Here is a 14,182-nt window from a genome sequence, read left to right on the forward strand (position 1 = left end):
GGCAAATGTGATGAAGCCCATAGGAATTGAATGGACTTCGTCGCATTTGCCATGCCAGAATCGTTAGCGCAGCTTCGTAAAAGAACCCCTGTATCTTGTCAATTTTTTCTTATATGTCTTTTGGTACAAACCCCATATCATTTTTGTCACCTTCCTCTGAACCGCTTCAAGTCTTTTGATGTCCTTAGTGAGATACGGCCTCCAAAACTGAACACAATACTCCAGATAGAGCGTCACTAACGACTTGTACAGGGACATTAACGTCTCCTTTCTTCTACTGGATATGCTTCTCTCAAAGCAGCATAGCATCCTTTTGTCTACAGCCATTGCCTTGTTACATTATTTTGTTGGCTTAAGATCCTCAGACACTATCACCTAAGGTCTATCTCCTTGTTTATGCTTATCAGCCTCTCACCCCCTAGCAAATAAAGCTCTTTTAGGTTTCTACACACCATGTGCATCACTCTACAATTCTTAACATTACATTTTAATTACCAAAAATTAGATCAGTGGTTCCCAAACCTGGTCCTGGAGGCCCCCCTGCCAGTCAGGTTTTCAGGATATCCACAATAAATATTCATGGGAGAGATTTGCATGCAGTGAAGGCAGTGCATGTAAATCTCTCTCATGAATATTCATTGTTGATATCCTGGATTACACCATTCTTTAATTTTTTTTTTAGATCACTTCTCATGTTACCACTCCCTCCAGGGTGTTTACTCTGTTGCAGATCTTCATGCCATCCACAAAAAAGGCTAACTTTTACTTTTAATCCTTTGGCAATGTTGCTCACAAATATATTCACTAGAATCGGCCCCCCAATACTGATCCTTGAGGTACTCCACTACTCACCTTTCTTTCTTCTGAGAAAATTTAATTCACTACCACCTTCAGTTGTCGTCAGTCTACCAGTTTAAAATCCAGTTCACCACTTTGTGTCCTAATTTCAGCCTGTTCAATTTAGTCATGAGCCTCCTCTGAGGAACCATGTGAAAGGCTTTGCTGAAATCCAAATAGACCACATCTAGTACATACCCTCAAATCCAGTTCTCTGGTCACCCGGTCAAAGAAATCAATCAGATTTGTTTGACACAATTTTCCTTTGGTAAAACCATGTTGCCTTGGATCTAGTCGAGTAGCTTGGGAAAATAGACTTGTTCTTGACCAAATTCTTGCCAAAGATGGTGGTGTTTGTATTGTACTTCATGGTCATTGTTGTCTGTTTTATTCCCAATAATACAGACCCTGATGTTTCTGTTATGAAGGCATTACAGGGCCTTCCTGCTTTAGCCAACGAATTAGCTACCAATTCAGGTGTTGATACTAGCTGGACATCCTAGTGGGATACAATATTTGGTAACTGGAAAACCTTTTTTATGTCTATTTTTACCTCCATTTTGGTTGTCATTTTAGTTTTTGCTTTAATTGTCTGTTGCATTATTCCCTGTGCTCACAGGCTTGTCTTCAAACTTCTTGCTACTACTTTCAGTAGAAGACAAAATGTACTTCCTTCATGATTTTGCATAAGCCTACTTCTGTTGACCTTATTCATTTTAGTTAGAACATTTACTGCCTGTAACGCAAGTATACCTCCTTTTTTAAGGGAAAACATTTATTATGCTCATACTGCTTTAGTTGAAATATTACATATATATTCTTCTTTTATACATATTTTTGGCTTTTTTATATTTTCTGCATATTTTCATGATTTTTGTATAAGTTTCACCAATTTTGAATCTTGTCTATATGAAATTGAATGTAATGTTTACATTTATCTTTATTTGTTACATAGGTTTCTCCTGTTAGAGGTTATTTCAGTTCCCCAGGCGTAAATAGGTTTAGTTTGGGTTCCTTCCTTTTCAAACTGTTGTACCCTTCATCGATTGGACACCCTGCGGATTATTATCTGTACAGGTGATGATTTCTCAATCATCAAGAGGGGAATGAATTGATTTGAGCCTGCATTCAGTGGGAAAAATGTGGGATATAAATGTAATAATAAATAAATAAATACATTTGCAGTTTTCTGACTACTGACAGGCATGACCCATGAACTACATAGCTAAAGGCTCAAAACTTCATCTTTCTGTATTATTGCTGAGAGCTGCAAATGCTGTGAATACAAGGTCATGCTGAACCAGCAAGGAGTGCTCATCTCCTCCCCTGGCAGAGTGGGTGCCGGTGATTCTACACTACAAGGACATTAAGAATGTATTTACAGTTTGAGAGGGAAGAAGTGTTGAGGATTTAGATAACAAACATGGGTACTAGGGAAATTCTTGTATCAAAATGGCGACCAAAATCTTCGGTGAAAGAACTTTGGACTTATTATAATATGCTGTGTTCCATAAACATTCAGATATTATGCTCTGTGTTCCAGAACATTCAGATACTGTGTTTCATTTTATGTAAACAATAAAGTAAGACAGAAATTAGCTGAGTAACACAGAAAGTAGCTGAAATTGCAAGTTGTAGCCTGGATGAGAGGGGGATTGATGCTCAATCCGCTGTATATAAGGCATTGCTGTGCTATATTAGACAGAGGCAGAGATCATCAATAGTGAGTGATTCTTCACCACAGTGATATCTCTTCCTCTCGTAACAAATGCTGCCATTTGTTACGGCCTAATTACTTTGCCTGATTACCTTGTCTAATTGCTCTATTGCCTGATTGCTTTGTTATTATCTATATTATCTATATTGGAATAAGGACTATCCCTCTAAAAGGAAAATAGCTTCTGTCCTTTCTGTCTTTTCTATCACGGTATCTTGGGGTGGGTGTAAGGAGGTAGAAACCCTATTTGCCCCACATTTCCAAATTGTATATTTCTCATGGTAAGTAGATATAAGAACAGATATATACATATAATGACATCATCCGCATAGATAGAAGGGTTTAGGCCTTGTTTGGATAGTGATAAGGCTAGAAGAGTCTTCATCAGGTTGAAGAGGATGGGTGATGGAGGTGAACCTTGTGGTACTCCGCAATCTGCTTTCCAAGGCGATGAGATGTTAGAGTTTGATTTTACTTGATATGTTCTGGTAGTTAGGAAGCCCTCGATCCATATAAGTGTATATCCTCCAATCCCTAATTTATCAAGTAATCTTAGTAGTATACTGTGGTCTAAAATATCAGATGACATCTGATCTTCTCTTTCATTTATATCACTATCTTGCCATTCTGGATTTCCAATCCCTATCGTTTATCTCATTCTTCCTGTTAGAACTCCATTCTGAGGCTCCTCCTTCTCGCTTCCTTTGTTCTGATGTTCCTTTCTTATGGCTTCATCAGGAGGAAGATGAAACAAACTAATGAGAACTAGTATGCGGGGCTCTTCCTGAAAAAGACATAATTGTGAACTACAGTTCTATGTAGAGGAAGTCATGTAGGAGTTTCACTTTAGATGTCATCATTGGCAATTTTGTGTGGATTCATTTTGGGACACTTTTTATTAGTTTGACCAGCAATGAATTACTGCACCAGTAAATGAACACTTATTTATAACAAGATAAGTACTGTGCAACAATCTAGAGACTGTGAATGGATTATTTAATTTTTGGAGATTGTTAATATTAACAAGGTGCAGTGATGGAAAAGCATGTTGATTGTACAAGATGTTGAGCGGAAGCACTTGATATTCTGGAACACATTTATTATAATTTTCCAGATAGTTTATTTATAGTAATGTCTATAAACAACAATTTCCCAAGTTGATTATTTGGAAATTTTATTATTAGTCAGGGATCAAGGAAGGTATGGGTCTGGATAAGTTGAAAACCAGCTGCTTTTAAAGAATGACAAACTTGATCCAAATATTATTGGCAACTACCATCCAAATCTTCCTTCATGTTTTTTGCAAAAATTTGGAAAAAATGGTTTTCTGACAACTACAGGACTTTCTTGACAATAATAATATTTTAGACAGAGCATGATTTGGCTTTAGACTCAAACACTATGGAAACTTTACTGATTTCTGTCTTTCATTCTGGTGGCATTGATCACGGTAGTCAATACTTCAAGGTATATCTTCATATTACAGTCGCTTTTGACTGTCATGATTGTGGCCGTGACCCCCCCTCCAGACTTACCTTATTCCTGGGGATCAGCTTCTTAGCTGGCTTCTGTTTTTTCTGTCTGTCCTTTCTGAGCTAGCTCTGTCTCTGTGTGCTGGCTGCTTCCAGCAGCATGGCTCTAATTGCTTCACTATACTGCAGCTGTGTGGGTTAAGCCTCTCTGTGTTTCAGTATGCTGGCTGCCTGTGTCTGGTAGTTGTGACATCATCAGGCAGGGCCTTGATAAGGAAGTGGTGTTCTTCCCTTCAGGGCCTTTGCAACGTTTGCTATAGGTCCAGGTCAGTGTTGGTGCACTGCAGTGTGCACTTTTGACTTACGTGTTTAGCTTCCCTGCTCTTTCCTTGTGGCTCCCCTACTTTCCCTTTTGGTGCTGTTAGAAGCACTTCTGTAAGTGGAGTGCTTAGGAGCACTCCTGGTAGCTTGGTGCTTAGGGGCACCTGTGTTAGTTTAGTGCTGTGGAGCACTGCTGTAGCTTGGTGCTTATGAGCACCTGTGTTAGGTTAGTGCCATGGAGCACTGCTGTAGCTTGGTACTTAGGAACACCTTTGTTAGTTTATGTGTTTAGCTTCCCTGCTTTTTCCTTGGGGCTTCCCTGCTTCCCCTTGGTTAGTTTACTGCTGTGGAGCACTGCTGTAGCTTGGTGCTTAGTGGCACCTTAGTTAGTGCTTAGGAGCCCCCCTGTTAGTTTAGTGCTTAGGAGCACTTCTGTTGATTTACTGTTAGGAGCACTTCTGTTAGGTCAGTACCTAGGAGCACTTCTGTTTCAAGCTTGTTCTAGTATCCTGGTCCCTTTGTTATCCTTTATCTGGTAAGTCCTGCCGGTCGTTCAAACCCAGGGGCTCAATTCCTGGGGGACAGTGGCTAAGTGCAGGTGAAGCTGTATGGACCAGTCCAGTGTACTCCAGTCCAGTGTGTTCCGGTCCAGGGTGTTCCAGTCCAGTGTGGACCAGTCCGGTGTACTCTACTCCAGTGGGTTCCAGTCCAGTGTGGACCAGTCCGGTGTCCTCCAGTCCAGGGGGTTCCAGTCCATGTGTTCCGGCTCGCTGGGCGGTGCCTGCAGTCCTTGCCTGTGCCGGTGTGCTGGGCCAGTGTTGGTTGGTGGGTTTTGCCTGCTGTTGTCACTCCTTGTCAGCAGCCCAAGGGCTCACGTTTGCTCCAGAGCCTGTCCCCGCGGGCTCTGAACCTGAGAACCTGACATTGACACAATTCACCATGATCTCTTACTTGCCCATATGAAAAATTTGGGTATGCAGGACACTGTAAATGGTTCCAAACCTTTTTAACCAATCGTTGTTTCTGTGTTTATAATGGAAATGACTTTTCAGACTGGAAACCTGTGTTTGATGGTGTTCCTTAGGGTTTTGACCTTTTAGCAGTTCTTTTCAACCTGTACATAACATCCATTTGCCATGTTTTATCTTGCCTTGCTTTACAGATGACATTGAGTTTTACCTTCCTATGAAAAATTCAGTTGAAGATTCTCAGAGATTCCTGTTTGTGTCTATGGATGGTAAAGACTCGGATGAGAGCAAATAGATTTAAAATAAATTTGCTAAAACTCAGATATTGTTCTTAACAAATAATTCCACCTGTTGTCACATTCCTACTACTGAACATGCTGATGATATCAAGGTTCTCAATGTTCCAAAATATAAATAACTAGGCGTCATTGTGGACTTTTTTTTTAGCCGTTAAGTCACAAGTAAATTATACTATCAAGACTATCTTTTTTCAACAAATTGATTAGATCCTTAAAAAGCCTACTTTCAGATTACAATTTTCAGATAGTATTATATGTAATAGTGCCCCAGCTCTTGGATTATTGTAACTCCTTGTACTTGGGTTGTTCTAAGAACATTGCCAGTTGTTCAGAATGCAGTTGCCCATTTGATTTTAGGTGCATCTTGATATAATCAATTACTCCCACTTAAAAAAATCTTCACTGGTTGACTATACAATGGTGTACAATTTAAAGTATTACTAGTAAAAAAAGGCCCGTTTCTGAGAGAAATGAAACGGGCGCTAGCAAGGTTTTGCTCAGAGTGTGTATGTGTGACAGAGTGTGTATGAGAGTGACTGTGTGAGAGAGAGAGTGACTGTGGGTGGCTGCGAGTGTGTCTGTTAGAGAGTAAGTGTGTGAGATTGAGAGTGTGTGCGAGTGCGTATGTGAGCCACAGTGATTGTGAGAGTGTGTTTCACACAGATATAGTGTGTGTGGCAGAGAGTGTTTGAGGCGAGACAGAGTGTGAGAGAGTATGTGTGCGATACACAGACTCTGTGTGAGATCAAGAGTGTATTAGATAGAGAGAGTGTTTGACAGTGATTGTGTGACAGATAGAGAGTGAATGTGAGAGTGTGAGACATAGCGTGTGTTGTAGACAGTGTATGAGAGAGAGAGAGAGTGGGTGAGAGATGGTGTGTGTGACAGAGATACCTTCCCCCGTCCCTGTCTGTGTTCGGTGCACCCCCCCCCCCCGCGTGTCACACTGTGTGGTTCCAGGGCACCTTCCCCCCCTTGGGTGTGTGGCCCCCTCCTCTCAGGTGTCCGTCCACCAATCCTCTGAGGTGTGTGGATCCCCCCTCCCCACTCATCTGTGCTGTGAGGACCCCCTCCCCCTGTCATATGTGCTATAAGGCCCCCTTCACCCCCTTCGTCTGTGCTCTGAGGACCCCTTCAGGCTCTCAGGACCCGTTCAGGCCCACCCCCTCCCCTGTGGCGTCAGGACCTGTTCTTCCTCCGTGGTGTGTGGCTCCACCCGGATTCCACCGTGTGCCATAACTGTCGGTTAGCGCCGAACGGAGGGAAGCGAAAAATAGAAAGGGTGGTGGGGAAGCCTAAGTTCTCAGACCAACAAATCTGACCTGTTCACCCAGATTGCAGCGTGTGGCCGTAACTGTTGCTTAGCGCCGAACGGAGGCAAGGGAAAAATAGAAAGGGGGGATGGGGGAGCATGAGTTGTGACAGCAAGGAATCTGACATGCTGCTGCAGATAGTTGCAGTTTCCGTGCAATGGGCAGAGGAAGGAAAGAACCCCGAACGGAGGCAAGGGAAAAATAGAAAGGGGGGATGGGGGAGCGTGAGTTGTGACAGCAAGGAATCTGACCTGCTGCTGCAGATAGTTGCAGTTTCCATGCAATGGGCAGAGGAAGGAAAAGAACCCCGAACGGAGGCAAGGGAAAAATAGAAAGGGGGGATGGGGGAGCGTGAGTTGTGACAGCAAGGAATCTGACCTGCTGCTGCAGATAGTTGCAGTTTCCGTGTAACGCAGAGGAAGGAAAAGAACCCCGAACGTAGGCAAGGGAAAAATAGAAAGGGGGGATGGGGGAGCGTGACTTGTGACAGCAAGGAATCTGACCTGCTGCTGCAGATAGTTGCAGTTTCCGTGCAACGGGCAGAGGAAGGAAAAGAACCCCGAATGGAGGCAAGGGAAAAATAGAAAGGGGGGGATGGGGGAGCGTGAGTTGTGACAGCAAGGAATCTGACCTGCTGCTGCAGATAGTTGCAGTTTCCGTGCAACAGGCAGAGGAAGGAAAACAACCCCGAACGGAGGCAAGGGAAAAATAGAAAGGGGGGGTGGGGGAGTGCGAGTTCTCACAGCAAGGACTTAGACCTGCTCCTGCAGATACAGCCATGGGCCGTGAGGTGTGCATGTGCTCCTGCTGTCGGTGCAGTGGCCGGCTTGCTTTTTAAGACAGCTGACGACGGAGGGAGGAAGGTAGCCGTCGGTGGTGATCTGTGCATCCGCTTGTGCTGTCGCTGCGGTGGTCCGCCTCGTTGTGAACAGAGCTGACGTCGGACGGAGGAAGGGGGAGCGGGGGTGATGTGCGGTGGGCGATCTGTGAGCTGTGGCTGTGGTGGGCCGCTTCATTCATTGTGAACACAGCTGACGTCGGACGGAGCGGGAGGTGGGTGAGTGTTGTAGCCCCACCCTGGATGTCATCACGTTGTGACGCGAGGGCGGGGCAGACACTCATGGGGAAAAATTCCGATCTCTGCCACCTCAAAAACGGAAGTGGAAGCTTCATTTAGAATGTTGGGGTTACGAATTATGTGCGGAAGGGGCGTGGCTGAGGGCGGGTCTATGAGTGAGAGTGAGTGGTGCATGAGTGACAGTGAGTGGTTCTGACAGCCTACCCTACAGGGCTTCAGTGTTTCCCTGACACAGAGTGAGCTTCAGAATGTTCGAGGTGAGAATTATTTATATAGATGTCTCATACAGAAAGCTCTGAACAATGATGCCCCTTTAGTTTTAGACACATCTTTGAAAATATATTGTCTGGCTCTTTCCTTACATTCCATTGATAAAATATTGTTGATATTCCTTCGTTTAAACTGATACAACTAGATGTTTACTGCTCTATAATTTTTTTACATTGAAGGAGCTTGTTTATAGAATACATTACCTTTGCACCTAAGATGCATTAGCTCATTGAAACAGTTCAAGAAACAGCTGAAGACATTAATTTGAACACACATTTTCTTCACTTTAATGCTATGAAACTTATTTGACATGCTGACTAAGGTTAGTTTAGGTAATTCTGAAGGCTCAATTTTTTATTTGGTTATTTTATTGCTTTGTTTAATTGCGTGTGTTAAATTGTTGATAGTTTTTTTTATTTAGTTATTTAAAATATTTCTAGCCCTTTACTATCTTCCAACAAGATTAAGTGGAAAAGAAAGAAGGTTTGGATGTTATAGGCTTTAACAATCTGTCTGAAATTCTAGAACAATCCATCGAAATAGTTCCACAAAGAGCCACTCTTTTGGTTTCGTTGGTATTTGAACAAGATCTCAATGCAATATTGAAACTATACTTTAAATTCTCAAAGGTTCCTTTTTATGGAACAAAAGTATGGATATTTCCAGATGTTACTAAAGTGACGTAGGAACGTAGAAAATTATTTTTGGCATTGAAACAGGATGTTCTTAAATTGGGTGGTTCTTTTTTGTTAGTTTATCCTTGTAAATGCCTGGTCAGGTTTAGTGGGATAAAGTATGTATTCTATGACTCAGAACAGCTAAAATCCTTTATGGACATGAAACAGCTTAATCTAGAACTAGTTAAATGATATTGTGACGAATTATACACATAAACCGCATTTAATATTTATTTATGTTAATATGCCTGTATAAAACTCCACTAAACTGTAACACCACCCTCAATTTGAGGTCTAAGGAAGCATTTATAATTTTTCTTATTACCTATTTCTTTAACGTTTGTATTATGCTGTTTTTCTGTAACAAGTAATATGCTTGTAAGAAATTGATAAATCTTATAAATAAAAAAATAATAAAAAAACAAATATTTCTAGCCCATACTATCCTTCCATTCTAAGTGAGTTACAAATTAAACATACACAATAAAAACAATTTCATGATCAATACTCTCTTTTTTGTTCATATTTTTTTTAGTCACAGTAACATAGCAATTATGAAACTGTACCTTTCTAACAGTCTTCTTCCATCATTTTTTCTCCTGATCACAGACACATAGAAAATCAACACAGATAAAAAATATACATACATACTAACATATCCATTTATGCCCACACACGCGTAAGCATTCAAGCATCTCTCTCTATATATATATATCTATATCTAAATCTATATCTCTATATATATATATATCACACACACCCGTTTACTAGGCCATGCGGCAATACCAACACAGCCCATTCATATTGAATGGGCTGTGTCGCCATTAGCATGCGGTTTAGTGAACAGGGGAGATAATGACAAACACACTTGCATATATATCAACCTGAAAAGAAGACATACGAGTCCACACACACACACACCCATACATACATATGCTTATGTATGTGTGTGCGGGTTGAATGAAAAGTAGTGCCTCCACTTCCATAACTTTTAAAAAATACGATATTGTAATGAATAAAAAATGAAAGTAATACTTCATATTTGCTTTTTTATTACATCTATTTTCTTTTATACATGGAGGGGCATAATCGAACAGGGTGCCCAAGTTTTCCTGAGGACGTCCTCGCATGATGTCCCTGCGGAGGGGCGGGGAAACCCGTATTATCGAAACAAGATGGGCGGCCATCTTTTGCTTCGATAATAAGGTTGGGGACGCCCAAATCTCAACATTTAGGTCGACCTTAGAGATGGTCGTCCCCGGTTTTCACCGATAATGGAAACCGAGGACGCCCATCTCAGAAACGACCAAATCCAAGCCATTTGGTCGTGGGAGGAGCCAGCATTCGTAGTGCACTGGTCCTCCTCACATGCCAGGACACCAACCGGGCACCCTAGGGGGCACTACAGTGGACTTCAGAAAAAGCTCCCATGTGCATAGCTCCTTTACCTTGTGTGCTGAGCACCCCAAAACCCACTCCCCACAACTGTACACCATTACCATAGCCCTTAGGGATGAAGGGGGGCACCTAGATGTGGGTACAGTGGGTTTCTGGTGGGTTTTGGAGGGCTCACATTTACCACCACAAGTATAACAGGTAGGGGGGATGGGCCTGGGTCCGCCTGCCTGCAGAACCCACTAAAACTGCTCCAGGGCCCTGCATACTGCTGTCATGAAGCTGGGTATGATATTTGAGGCTGGCATAGAGGCTGGAAAAAATATTAATTTTTTTTAGGGTGGAAGGGGTTAGTGACCACTGGGGGAGTAAGGGGAGGTCATCCCCGATTCCCTCCAGTGGTCATCTGGTCATTTAGGGCACATTTTTGTGGCTTGGTCGTAAAAAAAAAAAAAAAAAGGACCAAGTTAAGTCGGCCAAGTGTTCGTCAGGGACGCCCTTCTTTTTTCCATTATCGGTCGAGGACACCCATATCTTAAGAAACGCCCCAGTCCCACCTTCGCTATGCTTCCGACACGCTCCCATGAACTTTGGTTGTCCCCGCGACGGAAGGCAGTTTTGGACGCCCAAAATTGGCTTTCGATTATGACGATTTGGGCGACCCTGGGAGAAGGACGCATATCTTCCGATTTGTGTCGAAAGATGGGCGCCCTTCTCTTTCAAAAATAAGCCTGATAGTCACCACCATTCACTACACATCTGGCAACAATGGACACTTTTTGAAAGCCATTGCGAAAGAACTGCACATCTTGTTTCTCTAACTAGTTTCTCACATTCCTTTCCACCTCTTTGTTCGAGTCAAACAGATTTTCCCAAAGGTATTTTTTCAGTTTTGGAAAAAAAGATGAAAATCACATGGCATAAGTCTGGGCTCTATGGCGGACGGGGTAAGACTGAGACCCATCTTTGTGTCTGTGGTGTTTCGTGCTATATGAGGCCTCGCGTTGTCATGCTGCACCAAAATTTCCTTCTTGTGTTTCCAAACTCAATCATTCTTTCAAAGTTTTCAGGGTTGCAATGCAACACTCTGAACTGATGGCTGTACTAGGCTCAAGGAAATCTATGACACCACCATCCATGTTCCAAAAGACTAACTGAATTTTCCTGCACAAGGCTGTATTTTGAATTTATTCTTTGCAGGTGAACCTTTGATAATATTCCATAGATTGGCGATTTGTTTCTGACTTATGATGAGCCCATGTTTCATTGGCTATCACGTTCTTGTGAAGAAATCCCTCGCTTTCATTCTCACATCAGACAAACTGCTGACAGATTTCAAGTCTCGAAGCTTTCATTTCTGCAGTTAGCATGCGAGAAACCCATCTTGCACAAACCTATCAATATCCAAGAATATCAATAATGTAACTCACGCATTTCTGTAAATTGCCAAGCGTAGTAGTAATTTCCGTTTGAGTGATCCTTCAATTGTCATTTATGAGTTCATCAACCTTTCTCGTGAGAGACTCATCTGTTGCTGTCACGGAAGGTCCACTTGATTTCTGATTACACAAATTGGCCATTCCTGGTGTACAAGCTTTACAGTTTTCGGTCCAGCAATGCAGAGTACTCACATCAACACGGTCATCACCTTAAACAAACTGCATATGCAGTGGTGTATTTCAACTGGATGGACCCCTTTCCACAGTCAGAAATTCTGTCGAGGCAGGTTCTTAAATCACACAGAGTGCTCACTGTGTGGCCCTTTTACAAAGGCACGGGAGAGTCTACGCGCGTAAAGCACACTACAAATCAGCACTACCGCCCGGCTAGCATGTGAGCCGGGCAGTAATTACGAATTTGGTGTGCGTCGAATCCTGCAGAAGAAAATAATTTTCTATTCTCTACCGCACGCCGCTTACCTGGCGGTAAACAGCAGTTTGCACACGATCCATGCTTACCGTGCAGGTAGAGTGTGATACCTTACCACTAGGTCAATGGGTGGCAGTAAGGTCTCAGGCCGAAAATGGACATGCACTGGCTTCATTTTTTAACACAAGTCCATTTTCTGGTTCGTTAAAAAAGGCCCTTTTTCCTAGATGCAGTAAAAAATAGCCCAGCGCATGCCCAAGAGACCTGCTCGCAGTACCGCAGCTTAGTAAAATGACCCCTGTATTTCCCAATTAATGGCAAAACAGCTTAACATAGGTGAAGGAAAAGATTCCAAAGAGCAAGTGAACACATGTAGTGCATCTTTGCTGCCTTCTGTTGATGAATTATGGAGGTGGAGACGTTACTTTTGACGTTACTTTTCATTAAACCCTCCTGTGTGTGTGTGTGTTTCTCTTGCTCTATATATCTACACTCACGCACACTTACAGAGGGGTTGGAAAAATTTCCATCAGCCATGGAACACACTTGTTGAGTAAAGTGGTATGGTAGCCGTGTTAATCCACTTTTAAAGATAATAAATAGAAATAAAAGAAAATAAGATGTTAGTCCAATTTAAAAAAAGATATCATCTTACTTTCTTCTCTACACATTTGTTGAATATTTCTAGAATTGTTCTTTCAAATTGAAAATGTAGAGTACGTTGTGTACATCAGTGAAAAACTCCTTTACTGCATTGTGGGACTCTTTTACAAAGCGGTGGTAAACGTCAATTTGGAGCTCAATTTTTTTTTGTGCACCAGTTACCACGAGTTAGCCCAGGAGCCCTTACTACCACCTCAATGGGTAGCAGTAAGTGCTCTCCCTCCTATATGGCCAAGCAGTAAGAGCGATCTTACCGCATCACCATGTATTTTTGCAGCCTTTTTACCCGCTGCGGTAAAAAGGGCCTCAGGGCATGGCAAAAACAACCGCTGCCACTACAGCAGGGCCCTTTTTACCAAAGCTTGGTAAAAGGGCCCCTGTATATTTTAGGCAAAAGAATATGAAAAATGCACAAGGTTGTGAAGACCTTTACAAGGCACTGAACATAAAAAGAACTAATAAGATAAGCTGAATTTTTCATGCATGCTCACTGAGGAACTGATTCACAAAGGTACGTTATTGTTTTAATTTGAAGAATGTATGTTATTTACTATAGGTCCAATTTTTTATCAACAAGACTTATTCACTAATATAAGCTAGAACACAAATATATTGTCACAAACCAGCCCCAGAATAACTAAGTTAATGTGATAGTGCTTTACATGTATCTGAATGAGGTATGTTCATACTTCTAATAATGACCAGCACAGCTTTATGGTAACACACAGTTCTGTGGTAATACATAAGAAGGAAGTGTTTCTAACTACAAGAATTTAAGCACAGACGTCCAGAATGAAGAACAAAATCTAGAAAATAAACACTGAGCCTTATTGATTTTGGCTCCTGTAAATACTTGTTGCTTTACCTCACATGCACATCATGTTGGCCCTTTAAGCAGGTAGAAGTGCTCTAAGCATCTTCACAAGAGAAACCAGGGTCAGACTATACTCTGTCTACAGAGTTTTGTTTCTGGCAACTCTCAACTGGGCATTGAGAGGGAGTGCAATGAGAGGGTGAAGGGCTCTGGGAATAAAAATGCTCTTTGATAGTTATACAGAACATAGAACAAACACTGCAGGAATAAGATGATGCAAGCAGAGTCTCAGTTACCAAGAATGAGACAAATATAGCAAGATGTTAATTTATTAATAATCACACTGAATATGACCTTATTCTTTTGTCAGTCTTCAATTTCTAAACAGGGGTCACAAATACCAAATCTTTTGGTACACATTTTCTTCCTGTCTATCTATTCTTTATATATCCTCACCCCTTATCTCCTTTTAGCCCCAACTTCAAACAG

The 14,182-nt window shown here is 42.0% G+C and overlaps 1 protein-coding gene across 4 annotated transcripts in view; it reads right to left on the reverse strand.

The window, feature by feature from the left end:
- The window catches only part of PBX1 (PBX homeobox 1), a 779,157-nt gene that overhangs the window by 96,725 nt on the left and 668,250 nt on the right, over positions 1-14,182 (reverse strand). The window lies entirely within an intron of this gene.

This window comes from Microcaecilia unicolor, chromosome 6 (assembly GCF_901765095.1).
Source record: "Microcaecilia unicolor chromosome 6, aMicUni1.1, whole genome shotgun sequence".
NCBI lineage: Eukaryota > Metazoa > Chordata > Amphibia > Gymnophiona > Siphonopidae > Microcaecilia > Microcaecilia unicolor.